The following is a 14,831-nucleotide window of genomic DNA, read 5'->3' as shown; positions in this document are numbered from 1 at the left end:
GCGGCAACTATAGATACATGGGGAGCTAGAGGAACAACCTGGGTAACACCAGATGGGGAAGAGATACCACACATTGCACCAGTAAACATGTTAGGTGTAGCGCATGTAACATCCGATGATAAGAAAGAGGCACACCTACCTGAGAGTGAAACCGATGATTCCTCAAAGGCTTCAGGCCAATACACATCAGAAACGGAATCTCAGGGAGAAATGGATTCAGAACCTGAAGAAACATCGAGTGAACCAAGTATAGAAACTGAACACTCAAGGCCTAGTACGACCATCTATGGTAATTTATATGAGAGTGAAGAAGATACAAGCGAAGACCTATCACGCGAGTCGAGTTCAAACATTTACCAAAATTAAAACCTTAACAAAAAACAAAGGTCATATAAGAGACGACGATATCGAGCAAATGTGAGAGCTAGGATAAATAAGGAAAGATCTACTGCAGAATGGCTTAGCTATCTAGGGGCATGTGATGCTCATCGAAAGCTAGTAGACAATTGGGGTGAACATCTCCAGAGTTTCATGTGGTGCAGCCCGCGACCCATTGACCTCGCTCAATTGGAGGTTACAGAGCTGAAATTGAGTCGAACTATAAGAAGACGTCAAAACCGAGAGTTAGCACAACAACAAAAGGAGGCAGAACTAAAAGAAAGGTCTCCGTGAGGACAAGAGCCTGCTGACTTACATACGGCTCCTGAACATTTTAAATCTTATACCACGGGGGAGCGAAAGGTTGTGTATGCCAAAGCCCAACGAATACCTACCAATGGAAGCAGTGGAGTCTATGATGGTCCAGCGGTAGTTAAAGAGATAGAATTAGCAGAACCAGGTGAGGAGTCTAAACCAATCTTTATTGCTCAAGACCTTACCAAAACTGAAGAGGCTGTACTTAAGGAGCTCCTCAAGGAATACAAGGATATCTTTGCTTGGACATATCATGACATGAAGGGTGTTCCACCTTCTGTGGTGCAACATACAATTCCCATGATCAACACTGCTAAACCCGTCCAGCAACGACCATATCCAATGAATCCTAAGTACGCCAAAATTGTACAAGAGGAGATTGAAAAACTTATCCAATGTGGATTCATATACCCTATTGAGCACTCAGAATGGGTTTCTCCAATAGTCATTGTGCCAAAAAAGAATGGGAAACTAAGAGTGCGCATGGACCTCAAGAAAGTTAATGCAGCTACTAGGAGAGATCATTATCCCTTGCCATATTTAGAACATGTGCTTGAAAGAGTTGCGGGCAAGGAAGCTTATAGCTTTTTAGATGGGTACTCTGGTTACAATCAAATCACAATTGCATTAGAGGACCAAGCTAAAACTGCTTTTATCACAGAGTTTGGAGTGTTTGCATTTCGTGTTATGGCTTTTGGCTTAACAAATGCCCCTGCTACATTCCAACGATTAATAAACACTGCGTTTAAAGAATTTCTAAGGGAGTTTTGTGAAGCTTTCCTAGACGACCTTTGTGTTTATTCTTCTTGGGAGAAGCATTTGTTATATCTACGAAAAATATTTGAAAGGTGCAGATTTTATCGCATCTCATTGAACCCTTTCAAATGCCAATTTTGGGTTAAGCATGGAGTCATTCTAGGGCATATAGTGTCCAAGAACGGGATATCCACAGATGAGAGTAAGATTAAAGCCATTGCCGATTTGCCACCACCTACTAACTATAAAGGAGTTCAAAGATTTATGGGCCATGTTGGTTATTATCGAAGGTTTATTTTAAACTTTACCGAGATAGCGCGTCCATTGTACAAGCTTCTTATCGAGTTTCACTGGACGGAAGAATATCATCAATCTTATGAGTTATTAAAGAAGTCCCTAACAAGTGCTCCAATCCTGCGAACACCTGATTGGAATGTACCTTTTCATGTGCATATTGATGCATCAAACTTTGCTATTGGGTGTGTTCTAACTCAACCAGGAGAACATAAATTGGACTACCCTATTAGCTTTGCAAGTCACCAATTAAATGATGCCGAGATGAACTACACTACTACAGAGCGCGAAGGTCTAGCTATGATTTACGCAGTAAAGAAATTTCGCTATTACCTTCTTGCTACCAAGTTTGTGTTTTATGTGGATCATCAAGCATTGCTATATTTGGTAAACAAGCCATGTTCCACAGGTTGAATTACACGATGGTTGTTAATTCTTCTTGAGTTTGACTTCACCGTTGTTGTGAGGCCTGGGAGAAAACATGTCATGACGGATCATTTATCTTGTATCCCTAATGGCGAAGCTCCTACGGGGGTTGATGATGAATTGCCCGATACTCCTTTGTTCATTGTTGAGACAATGCCTGAATGGAGTGAAAATATTGTTAACTTCTTAGTTAATGGTTTTCCACCCAAAGAGCTGCGAAAAGATATAGCTCAAAAATTAATCAAGGAATGCGAACCCTATTGCTTACTGGCGGGAACTCTCTATAAGAGAGGAAAAGATGATGTTCTTAGACGCTGTGTCCGCGAGGATGAGTATTTATATATTCTACAAGAGGCACACATGGGCGTAGCTGGTGGTCACTTTTCAGGAAAGTTGACTGTCCGAAAGATCTTACAGTCAGGCTATTGGTGGCCCACTCTGTTTAAGGATGCATCACTTTTTGCAAAGGGATGTGATGAATGCCAACGCTTCAACAAGCCACAAAGAAGGGATAGGATGCCTCTACATCCCATCAAGGTAACCCAACCATTTGAAAAGTGGGGCTTAGACTTTGTAGGACCGATTAGTCCGGCTGCACGTAACACGCAATCACGATATATCATTGTGGCTACCGATTATGTAACCAAATGGGCTGAAGCAAAAGCAACACGAAAGGCGGATGCAAAAACAACAGCTAAGTTCCTCTTTGAGAACATTATCACACGTTTTGGATGCCCCTTTGAACTTGTGAGTGACAATGGAACTCATTTTATAAATGAAGTAATAAAAGAACTCACATCAAACTTCATGATATCTCACCACAAGTCTACACCCTATTATCCCCAAGCAAATGGCCAAGCTGAGAGTACCAACAAAACTCTCATCTCCATTTTGACAAAGACAGTCGAGGCTCATCGCACTGATTGGGACCTAAAGCTTACATCAGCTTTATGGGCTTATCGTACTGCGTATAAAGTTGCTATTAATTGCACACCGTTTAAAATGGTGTATGGCCAAGAAGTAGTTATGCCATGGGAGTTTGTCATTCCTAGTCTTCGAGTAGCTTCTCAAGAAGGTTGGGATGGTAACCCCTTAGTGGAGCGATTATATATCCTGGAAAGACTAGATGAAGAAAGGCAATTAGCTGTGCGAAATGCTCTAGTGGAGAAGGATAGGAGAAAGAAGTGGTTTGATAGCCATTTAAAGGATAAAGACATCAAGGTTGGTGATAAAGTTCTTATGTACGGGGTACGTAATGAAAAGAAGAAATTGAAATACGCTGGTAAGGGACCATATCGAGTGTGTGAAATTACCCCGCAAGGTACCATTCGTGTGGAGACTCTAGATGGAGTTGAAACCATTGGATTCCTTAATGGGAGTAAATTCAAAAGATATTATGATCCTCTAAGCCAGGAAGAGTTGCAAGCCATCCATCAAAAGAAGGCTGCCAAGGAACAAGCAGAGCTTAAAAAATTCCAAGCAAGAGTTGAGGCTCGAGAACGACAACAACGTCTTAGACGCCAACGAGAGGCTAATCTGGGAATCACGCAAGCATTTTTCGAGGACACAGATGACGACTCATTAGAATCTGAGCCACCCCTACGATACCCAATTGAGCTAAATAGCCCCTATGGGAAAGTACTATACAATGCTTTATTAGATACGGGAGCTAAACACAATTTGTTATCCTATGGAGTTTGGTGTCAATTAGGGAAACTGACCCTATCCCCGAGTACTATGCAAGTCAAGGGCATTAATAAAAAGAAAACTGCTATTCTTGGAGTCCTTCAGACCCCTGTTATCTATGACAATGGAAGCATAGTGCAGAGGTTTCTAGTCATGCCCACGGGAGCTATGGAAGGCAACGTAAACCTGGGACGCATGTGGATGTTGGCAACCAAATGCACTATTGATTGGGATACTGGTAGTGTCACGACGCGACCACCGACTCTTACCCCTATCATTCAAGCAAAGTCACCTACGTTGAAAACTCTAGCAAAGTTGAAGGATAGCCAACATTCACAAGCCAAGGTGGTTAACTCGTCTTTGCCGGCTACCCATGAACCTAGCACTTCAACACTTGTAGTTGCAGCAAGCAGTAATATTGCAAGCACTCAACGTGCACGACCTAAGAGTACATATCAATGGGTCCCTAAGGCCTTACTTCCAACTACCTCAACCCTCCCATCCATTCCAAGAAAAAATTTCCCCGAAAAACCAAGAGCGCGCCCTAGGAGAGTCAAGGCCAAATCACGATGAATTCCAAAACAACTATTAGAAGCCCAAGGCTACTATGATGGAAATGAGAAAATTTGGGTACCTAAACGTAAAATGTGTCCTTCCCTATCGACAACAAACCCATATGAGTCAAACAGTGTAACGCTAAAGCCAATGGCAGACCGTGGGAAGGGAAAGATCATAGAATGCTACACACCTAGTCCAGAGCTAGTTTGGGCTCTAAGGAAAAACCAATTTATTCCACCTAGCTCAGGAAGGGGGGAGTTCCATGAAGCTTCTAGCTCCTCATGTAATACATCCATAGAGGTAAAAGCTTCTACACAGCCTCCACCTACAATAGTGGACCTCCATGAAGCTACAAAGGAATCCACACCTTCCAGTGTTCAAGAATCACCTAATGAACCACTTCAAGTTCGATCCTGGGAGAGTACCTTACCACCCTTGCAACTCGATGAGGCACCTAAGGTAATAGAAAACTACTGGCAAAAATCTTCACCTATAACAACGTGGAACAACTGGTTTCAAAGGGTGACGACATCATTTCAAACGATATGATCTACCCAAGGAAGGGGGGAGTGTTTGTGGACATCCATTATTCACTTGCTTCCCTCTCAACCTTTCTCCCTGACCTCTTAATCTCCAATCTTAGGGAATGTATATATAAAGCCTTATACTCACAAAAACAAGATAAAAAAGTAAGAGCAAGAGCCATAACACAAATCATAAAAACAAATTATGCACAAGAACACGACCCTTGTAATATTTGCACTCTAACCATCATCTATTTGCGTGTACAGATATGGCTAGTACGCTAGAGTCATCCACTCCTGCCTTGGGTGAGAGGTACCCTCGTTACTTTTCACAAATATTTCACATGGTCTTTCCAGTGCTTGCATGTGAATGGGATTTGATACGTACGCTAGCATGTGAGAGGAATTTTGAGGAGTTAGAATGGCTAATACGTTCCTTGACCACGTCTGATCCATACTTAGTAAAGAGCGTTTCTCCCATTGCACAAGCCTACCCTTTTGACCAAGATGACTATGGGCGTCTAGTGACCTTCTTAGTAAACATGGGCACCTATGATGAAGAAGAAAATTTACAGGACTACACGGATGGCACATATGGTCTCATGGATGATGACTTTGTTTATCTCGACGACGAGGATAGGGGTTTAGCCTTAGGGTTTCCCCCCAACCTCTACAATATCCTATTCCCTTGACTCTCTAGGGGGAGTGCAAATAATTAGGTTAGAATTCCTTATGTTTTTTGTTGTGTTCAATAAGTGTTGGTACCTTTTCCCACTAATGTGCCTCCTGGAGGTATTCCTTTTGTTTCCTAGTGTGTACATGAGCGTGTTGCTATTGATAGGATTTGGACCTTCATGAAATCTTTATCTCGACTCACTCTTCAAATCAAGCGCGACCATCGACACAAACAGATGTTTATTGTCCATTAGCATTGCCCCTTATCTTTTTTGCATCTATGATTGTCTGCTTTGATTGTGATTGGTAGGATAATATCCAACACATTTGCTTAGTAACAAACATTTAATTCAACATAATTTTTTGTCATAATCACTTGTCTAGGTTTAAAAATCAACCAGTCCGACTAAGCTAGTTTGACCAAGTTAGGTGTTAGAGATCTTCTCTTAATACCATGGGGAATGCCTTCCTAATAATCAATGGTTACTTAGGTTCTTAATCCGATTTAGGCAACATTGTGTGAAATGTACTAGGGATTTCTAGTGGGCTTGACCCTATTGACCTTTTGCTTAAGTATTATAAAGGGAGTTTACTAGTGTGATGAGCCTGGGGAGGTGTATCAGTGTTATATGACCCCCCAAAGTTACAAAATGAAAATTCTGAAAATGAACAAACAAAAAATCAAAGTGCCACAATGTAAAATCTTAAGCTGGAAGAGAAATCTCAGCTTGATTTGGTACTTCACTCACATGTATTGCCTATGGTACTAGAGACCTAGAGGTTCCCAGTGTGGGCACTTTTCCTTGAAAAGCAAAAAACCCAAGGCATACAAAATAAGCACACACATCAAATTGCATCACTGTGAAAACACTTTGGGGGGTCAAAGAAAAGGTAATCAGTCAGGCGATGATTTCATGAGAAATTCCTTTTATCGTAGCTTAACTACAAGGTTCTCTAGGTATAGCCTCTAGTCAGCCCTCGAACATGAAATACTTGGCTCTCGCGATTAAACAACTTAATTAACCAGAGAAAATTAAGAAGCTTACCCATGGTATTAATAGTCGATCTCTAGTGCCTTTCGACCGTTAAATTAGCGACCCCAGACTTGTTTAATTTTTTACCTTTACATCTGTTTATGCATTTGATTACATTGCAATTTAATGCTTATTGCTGACAAATTGTTTAAAATTCTGTTACCAATCAATTGTCTGCCTAAAATTGTATATGCTTTTTAATCGCTTATGAAAATGCAATTACTGTGCAATGTTGTTTGATTTTGCAGTGACTAATGAAGGCTAAGGACATTCATCTCAAATGCTCTTCCACCTCGACCAACGAGCTTCAACTCAATAGCTTTCGAGGATGGAATCTACATCAGGAAGGGGGGCATGTTAACCCTCACGGCTCACGGACACCCTATCACCTACGAGACGGACGTTGTAACCTACGGTGGACATTGTATTATTTATTTGGTAGAGTCAGGTACCGGGCTTGTCGGTCCAATAGGAAAAGGGTAAGAGTGATCGCCGATGAGAGGCGCACTCTAACTGGGACATTCAAGGGATTAGTTGGCTAAGCATGGGCGCCCAAGTGTGAATGGGGTGAGCTCATATAAAAGCCAACTAAACCTAAAATTCACTCATTCTCTCATTTGTGCAATAGAAGAGTGCTCTTGCTCCATCTCCATCTCCATCTTCTTCTTCTTCACCTCCTTGTGTGTGTGTGTGTGTGTGTGTGTGTGTGTGTGTGTGTTTGTGAGAGAGAGAGAGAGAGAGAGAGAGAGAGAGAGAGAGAGAGAGAGAGAGAGAGAGAGAGAGAGAGAGAGAGAGAGAGAGAGAGAGCGAGAGCGATCGAGCATTGCAGCGGCACGACGGCGGTGAAGCGGTTGAGCGCGACGTAGCGACGTGTCCTTCTTCTTTGCGGCAAGGAATCCTCCACGGCAGGAGCATAGAGCGGTGAGTGACACACCATTGCCCTCTTTTGAGCTTACTAGTTAAGCTAGTTGTGTGCTTGGAGCCGTCTGTGGCTCGCACACAATGTTAGGCAAGGCCCTTGCTTCGATAGTGCGGCAAGGAGCGCACAAACACCAACAACAATTTTCACCTTCTTCATGCACACATTTTCCCATTTGCTATGCATAGAGTCATGGATTTCTATGAGTTCCAAGTTGTATCTATTGATTTACTTTATGTGCCTTGGGCAACCGATCAATCATTTTTGAAACGCTAGGCATATAATTGAGTTGTAGGCCATGTGAACGGGAGAAATCATTTTGTAGACCTAGTGTAGAGAAGAGAGCTCAAGATGCTTGGCTATGGAGATGGAGCATAATATTTCGTCTCATGTACTTACTCATTGAAGATTGATGCTTGGACTCTAAGCATCAATGCTAGCTAAGTCTTTCTTGCTTTGCCTCTTATATTTGTTGCTTATCATTGTTAATTGGGTTACAATAAAGCTAAATGCTTCATCTTGATTCCTTGGTCACCTGTGTGTGTGATCAATTAGCTAGGTGTATGCATGATTAGAGTGTGTATAGAGTAGATTAGTGCATGCATGTGCTAATTATAAGCCTTCGAGGGATTAAGGATGGAAAGCAACATTTGAAATTGAGAAAAAATGGAGTCTTACCATAGTTGGAGCAAGATTTTTTGAGCGAACTCTAAATCAAGAAAAAATCAAAATGCCTTGGTTTCTAAATTGTCATGGCATAAGGGCTCAATCGACACAATGGAAGGGGTGGTCGATGCAAGTATCCAATGCTATCTTTGTTACCAATGGATCTCTATTCAAATAAGGAACTATTTGAAAACATGACTCTTTGTAGAGTAAGAGACTCATCAAATACATGTATGGATTCATGGCCCAGGTTTGACTTTGTTGCATCTTCTCCTCTTACATGTCTAAAATCTCAATGATATCAAGGATAGAGACTATGCTAACCTTGATCATAGCTTTCCATCCCACCCAAAGCTCTAGAAATAGTATGTCTCCTACTCTAAGGCGCCTTGGAGGACTAACAAAGAACAACACCATAATGAGGGCCTTATCATTAAACAAATACTCTTCCTAAAGGAAACCAAAGCTATATTCACTTGTAATTTTTGAATATCCAATCTTGATTAGCAACACAACTTGTCCATTGTTCTCTTCTAGTGATAGTACAAGATCAAAAGTATTTCTTGAAGTAGGCCTTTCAACACAAGTCTACCAACCTATTAGAAAAACAGAAGGCCTAGGATGAACAAGGGAATTGTCTCTAGCCATCAATGCCTGCATGGAAAACTAGAAGCAATGCCCTTTCCCTTTCTAGGACTCCATTTTGTGTTGAAAATTGGATGAACTCTAAGAAGCAAGTCAACTAAGCATAGCTCAACCTTGAAAGAATCAAAACTTAGGCAATACAAGTGCAATTCATATATGGCCACAATCAAGATCACTGAACCTTGATTGCCACATGTTGATGTGCCATGGTGTCTACTGACACCTACCTATAGACATTTACACCCGTGTGTAGGTCTAGAGGTAGGTGTCAAAGAGGGTGGACAAATCAATTCATCAAATGGGTTAGAGAGACTTTCAAGATGGCTAACACATGCCAATGTGCCATCATGATCTTTGACATAAACCTCTATTTGCCTTCTAACACCTACGTCTAGCCACCCACATCAACGTGGATGGCTAAAGGTAGGTGTTGAGAGTGTCAACTCATTGGTGATCAAATTGCTCAGAGGGTTTGAGCCATAATTCTATTTGACATAAACCTCTCCATGGCTATTGACACTTTCCTAAAGCCATCCATGCCAACACGGATAACTAGAGGTAGGTATTAGAGAAAGTATAAAAACTCATCAACAAATCTATAAAAAATCGACACATTTCCCTATGGTGTTTCTGTTTTTTATTGAAACATCTCCCTTCCTTCTAAAACCTCCTCAAGCTATCCATGCCGGTGTGTGTGGCTAGATGAAGGTCTTCAAGAATAGACACAAATAAATCAACAACAATTGGGTTAGAGATAGCTATAAAAGTGGAGACAAATTGGTCATCTAATCATGAAAATTCAATTTTCAAACCATGGGAAACCAAATGCTCAACATCTTTCTACCTTGTGGAAAAATAATCTATCATCAAACTAAACAAAACTTGCCCATGCTGGTGAGGTTGGATCAACCAAGTCCGAGCATCCAAGGTGGTTGTGTCATTGAGAGGATAAGTACCATTATAATGTGCAAATTGAAATCCAAGTCTGTTAATTATTACATTCCAAATTTGTATGAAACTAAAGGAGTAGAGTTAAAAACACACCACACCACATGATCAAAATGATGTAAGATAGAGTGTAACAAAAATTCCCTCTGTCTATCCACGCTGGTGTGGATGGATTGTGTCAGATGCGACATGACAAAAAAATTCAATTTTAATTTTTGAAAAACATATACAAAAAAATTTACAAACTTGAAGGGCCCTACAAGGTGGGATATACAATAGTAGCTATGCATGAAAATGAGGATAGAAACCCTTATCATGATGTGAGAAAATGAAACTCCAACCATTCTGCCGTTTTCCTTGTGATATGTCACAATCAAGTTCCTATTAATATTACAAGATGTCACTACTAAGTACAATTGTTTCTACAATTTAGAATGGGTAAGTATTGTTAGTAATGATCTCAACCATGTGCCTCTATCGTATTATGGTAGGTGTTTGATATTGTTTCCTTGCTCTAACTAACAACACCTCTACATATTACCTGGATATGTTGTAACTTTGAACTTCATCAACCTCTAAACTTAACTTGATTCATTATTTACTCAAGTCATCCAAGCCAACTTGGATGGTTAGAGGATCCCACCACTTATACTACTCGCCATTCACTTGCCTATAGCCATCCGTGCCGACGTGGATGGCTTGAGGTAGTACTAAAGAACTTTGCAAGTCTGCTCCCACCATGCAAACCAATTTTCATTCACCTGCCTCTAGCCATCCACGCCAATGTGGATGACTAGAGGCAAGTGAATGGAGATTGGTTTGCATGGTGGGAGAACACTTGTTAAGTACTTTATTGCTTCCCCACCCATCCACGCCGGCATGGATGGCTAGAGGCAAGTGAATGGAGAGTGGTTTAAGTGGTGGGAGAATGCTTGTAAAGACTTTTGTCATAAATTCTAATATCTAACTATTTCAAATTATTTTCTCATATTGAACTGATCATTTAATGTGGGAAAATAAACGGGAACAAAAGTTAGAATATAGACATGTGCTTTTAGATCTATCTCAACACGAGATCAAGAAGGAGAGAAGGCTACTTCTCGTTAAGGGTCCAACAAAGGGAGATGGTCTACCAAAGAGCAATGAGAAAGTAATGGAGCTTGGAAGACCTTAGGGTTAGCTTCATTAAATAACTCCAAAGGCTAGTGTTAAAAGTCCTTAGACCTAGAATCTTAGGCAAGCTGGGCTGACCTTGAGATGGGAACCCTGCCCAAGCTTGAGGTGCTTGTCATGCTTACCGACTAAGGTGCTTGATGTGCTTGTTGTTCTTGATGACTAAGGTGCTTGAGGTGCTTGTCGTGCTTGATGACTGAGGCACTTAAGGTGCTTGTCATGCTTGATGACTAAGGTGCTTGAGGTGCTTCATGACTAAAGTGCTTAAGGTACTTTATGACTAAGGTGCTTGAGGTGTTCCAAAAAGTCAACAAGATCCCTACACAAGGGGGTGCAAGCCCTAGAAGTAGGGGCATGAGAGAGAACACACACACACACTCACACAAGGAAAGCCCAAGACCTAAGAGGCAACAAGGACACATGTCAAGCACCTACACATGCTGCCCTCATGTAGTGCCTAAAGCCTATTGGTTGGCCTCTAAAGGGGTCCAATGAGAATTTAATTAATTCTTTAATTGTTTAAGCATTTTTCAAGCCCTTTCTCTCAAAAGGAAAAGGAGGGCACTTGTCCAAATGCTACCATTTTTGCTTGATATGTCTAATGCATGTGATTGTCTAGTCTAGCGAATGTCCAATCAACTTCAAGCTTGAGCTAGGAAGAGGGGTCGACCCAAGCAAGGAGGGTGGGGGGTGCTTGCAAGATATACTCCTTCTCATACACACTCACACACACCCATTCTCATGGTGTTTTGAGCAAGAAATCCATCTCCTTCTCCAAGCTTGAGAAGTTGAGAGCCTACACCAACAACTCTTGGCTATGGAATGAACAAGATCCATGCTCCAAAGTGCAAAGCTTTCCATCTTCTTCATCTCCATTACTATGCTACTATGCTATGCTAATCTACAAGAGTAATAACAAGTGAGGAGTCTATTTATTTCTTGTATGCTACTTATTCTTCCTCTTTCCTACCCTCACTCTTTGCTAGCTCTCTCCACCTTCGAAGGTGTTTGAGGTCTTGGGGTTGAGGCCGAGGACAAGTTAATGCTTTTGCTAAGTTAATTATGGGCATAATTGTGGTGCATGAAGCTTACCATCTTCATTGCACCAACGAGGTCTCAAGGAACACAAGCTTGTATTGTACCAAGTCTCTCTCTCTCTCTCTCTCTCTCTCTCTCTCTCTCTCTCTCTCTCTCTCTCTCTCTCTCTGAGAGAATCTATAATAGAAAATCCTTTTGGACGGGGGACCGGCTCCACATAAATTCGATCCTCAATTGTTGTCAATTTCTCTAATTCTCTCTCTTGCAAAGTATTATTCATGTCAAGTTAATTAAGTATAATACTTATGTTTCTATATCTAATCAAGTCTACTCTTTAGCTCTTGAAGAAATTCCCATAAAAATGCTCACTACAATTATCTTTATTCCGTTACTCTTTATGTGCATAGTACAATTCCATTACATTGGTATCATAGCTATTGGTTTCTATTTTCTTGCTTAAGCAAAAAGGTCCTTAAGTTGTTCATGAAAGGTTCGACCACTTCAGTGCAAGAGGGTAAGTGGGACATGGATCTATTAACTTGGTTGAAAAGGACTTAGTTCAAGGTACACCATTGGGAACTATAGACTTAATAATGGAATCTTTCGGGACTTGCCTTTGGCTTAACCAGCTACAACAGGAACCATAATCAACTGAGAAATATTAGACCCTCTCCACTACTCGTTGCAATCAACAGTCTCTAAACCATGGGTGTGGCTACTGGAGAGCTAATTTTCAATATTAAAGAAGAGTAGCAACTAAGGTTTTTGAGGGTACCAAAGCACAAAGTAGCATATACATAAGTTTAATTAGCATGGTTGACAATAATAAAGAGAATAGAATAAAATATTGACAACCTTGATTTTGCACATGAAGTTGCTACTGATGATGCTCCAATGTTTGTGAATTATTTTGTTACTAGGTTGCAACAAGCTATGGGAAACCCTGCCTTGCAAACAAAAGTTACCCAACAACTTTGTGCTTATGGGATTCCGCTACCTCTCCAAGAAGAGAGAGAGATTAGGAAGCCTCTTGTTGAGACTTCCAAAAGAAGACTCTCTCTGATAAGAGAAGAGGAGGAATCCAATGAACGAGTAAGAAGTGAATCTGCAAATTTGTCTGAAGATATGGATCCACAAAGCCGGTGGTCTCGACGATCCCTAACTCCTCCCAAGAGGAAAAGATCATCCTATAGTCCTTCTTGTTGAGATTTCCAAAAGAAGACTCTCTCCGATAAGAGAACAGGAGGAATCCAATGAACGAGAAAGAAGTGAATCTCCAAATTTGTCTGAAGATATGGCTCTAGAGAGATGGCGGTCTCGATGATCCCTAACTCCTCCCAAGAGGAAAAGATCATCCTATAGTCCTTCTCTAAAAAGGAAGAGAGGAATCAAAGGAAGAAAAATGCGAGAAAGAGGTCACAGGCTCTTCTCCATCTTCATCATCTTCCTCCTCTTTCGATGAAAGCAGCGGCTATTCTCCTAGAGAATACAAGAGAAGAGTAAATCACAAATCCTATGCTGCTTGGAAAAGGTTGTACAAGCTTAAGAAGTTCAAGGAGGGAGGAAATAGTATCTATTTTCTCACCTATGATGGCACCTTTTGTGCTATTAACAAAGTATTGGCCTTCATCCAACAATTTGATGTGGCTTTTGGAGATGAGGGGTTCTTAGAGTCCTCCAAGCTACATCATGTAGCTATGCACTTTCATAAATCTTCTCATCAATGGTGGGCTAGCCTTTGTGGCAACGGTGAGCTCCAAAGACATGGAAAACTCTATGAGTTTTCATCATGAAGAATTTCCTTGCAAGAGATGCCAACGATAAAGTTCTCACCAAATGGAGGAGTTTGAGGTTACTCTCCAATGAGTCTATCCACAAATATGTAGACAAGTTCTGGGATTTATATCTCAAAGCTACAGTCTTTCAAATGATAAACTTTGCCGAGCAAAAGCAACAATTTTGTGCGGGATTACTTGAAGAAATGACCAAGTATGTCAACTCACAACAACTCTATAACCGAATTCATCCACTACACTGTGGTTGCTTCTTGTATTAATTTCCAACAAGGGGCTAAAGGAATGCCAAGCCCATGGAAAACAAAGATCAAAATGATTCAAGAGGAAAGAACAATGTCCAAAGTTCTTCCCAAGGCAATTCCAACAACAACAACAACAACAACAACAAGACCAAGGAGAAAGGAGGACAAAGGTAAAAATAAACTCTCTCCTGAAGAGCTAGAGGCCTTTTGCAAGGATAAGTGCTTTAAGTGTAGGGAGCAGGGACATGGATATCGTTCTTGCCCCAAAAGAAATGCCCGCAATGAGACTCCTAGAGAGTCTATGGTCGAAGTTCCAAAAGAGGATGCTCATTGCAAAGGATCATCCCTTTCCTATGCTTGGGGGAAGGTGAGGGAGCATGATGCCTTTATCCTTTTTGATCCTGGCTCTACTCACAACTTCATATTAGCGGAGTTGGCCACAAAGCTGGGCATACAAGCTTTCAAGATGGGGGATACCGTAACTGTCGATGGAGCTTTCAAGGGACAACAAGCCTCCATTACTCCCTTGATTGGGAAATTGATGCTTCATGTCCAAAGCTACGTTGGCAAAGAATAATTTTTTATCTCCCCTCTCCTACATGAGGATGTTATCCTAGGGGCACCATGGTTCAACCGCATGGTTGCCAATGTGAAGTTCCCTGAAAGGAGAATTTATTTCAATCTATAGGGAAAAGAGCATGTGTATATATGCTAATGAATCGGGTTGTTCTATACCTCTTGTAAATTCACCTGCTTTT

This window comes from Adiantum capillus-veneris, chromosome 14 (genome assembly GCF_014529385.1).
Source record: "Adiantum capillus-veneris isolate H3 chromosome 14, ASM1452938v2, whole genome shotgun sequence".
In the NCBI taxonomy this organism is placed as follows: Eukaryota; Viridiplantae; Streptophyta; class Polypodiopsida; order Polypodiales; family Pteridaceae; genus Adiantum; species Adiantum capillus-veneris.
The sequence above is the reverse complement of the archived record's forward strand: the minus strand, read 5'-3'. Positions refer to the sequence as shown.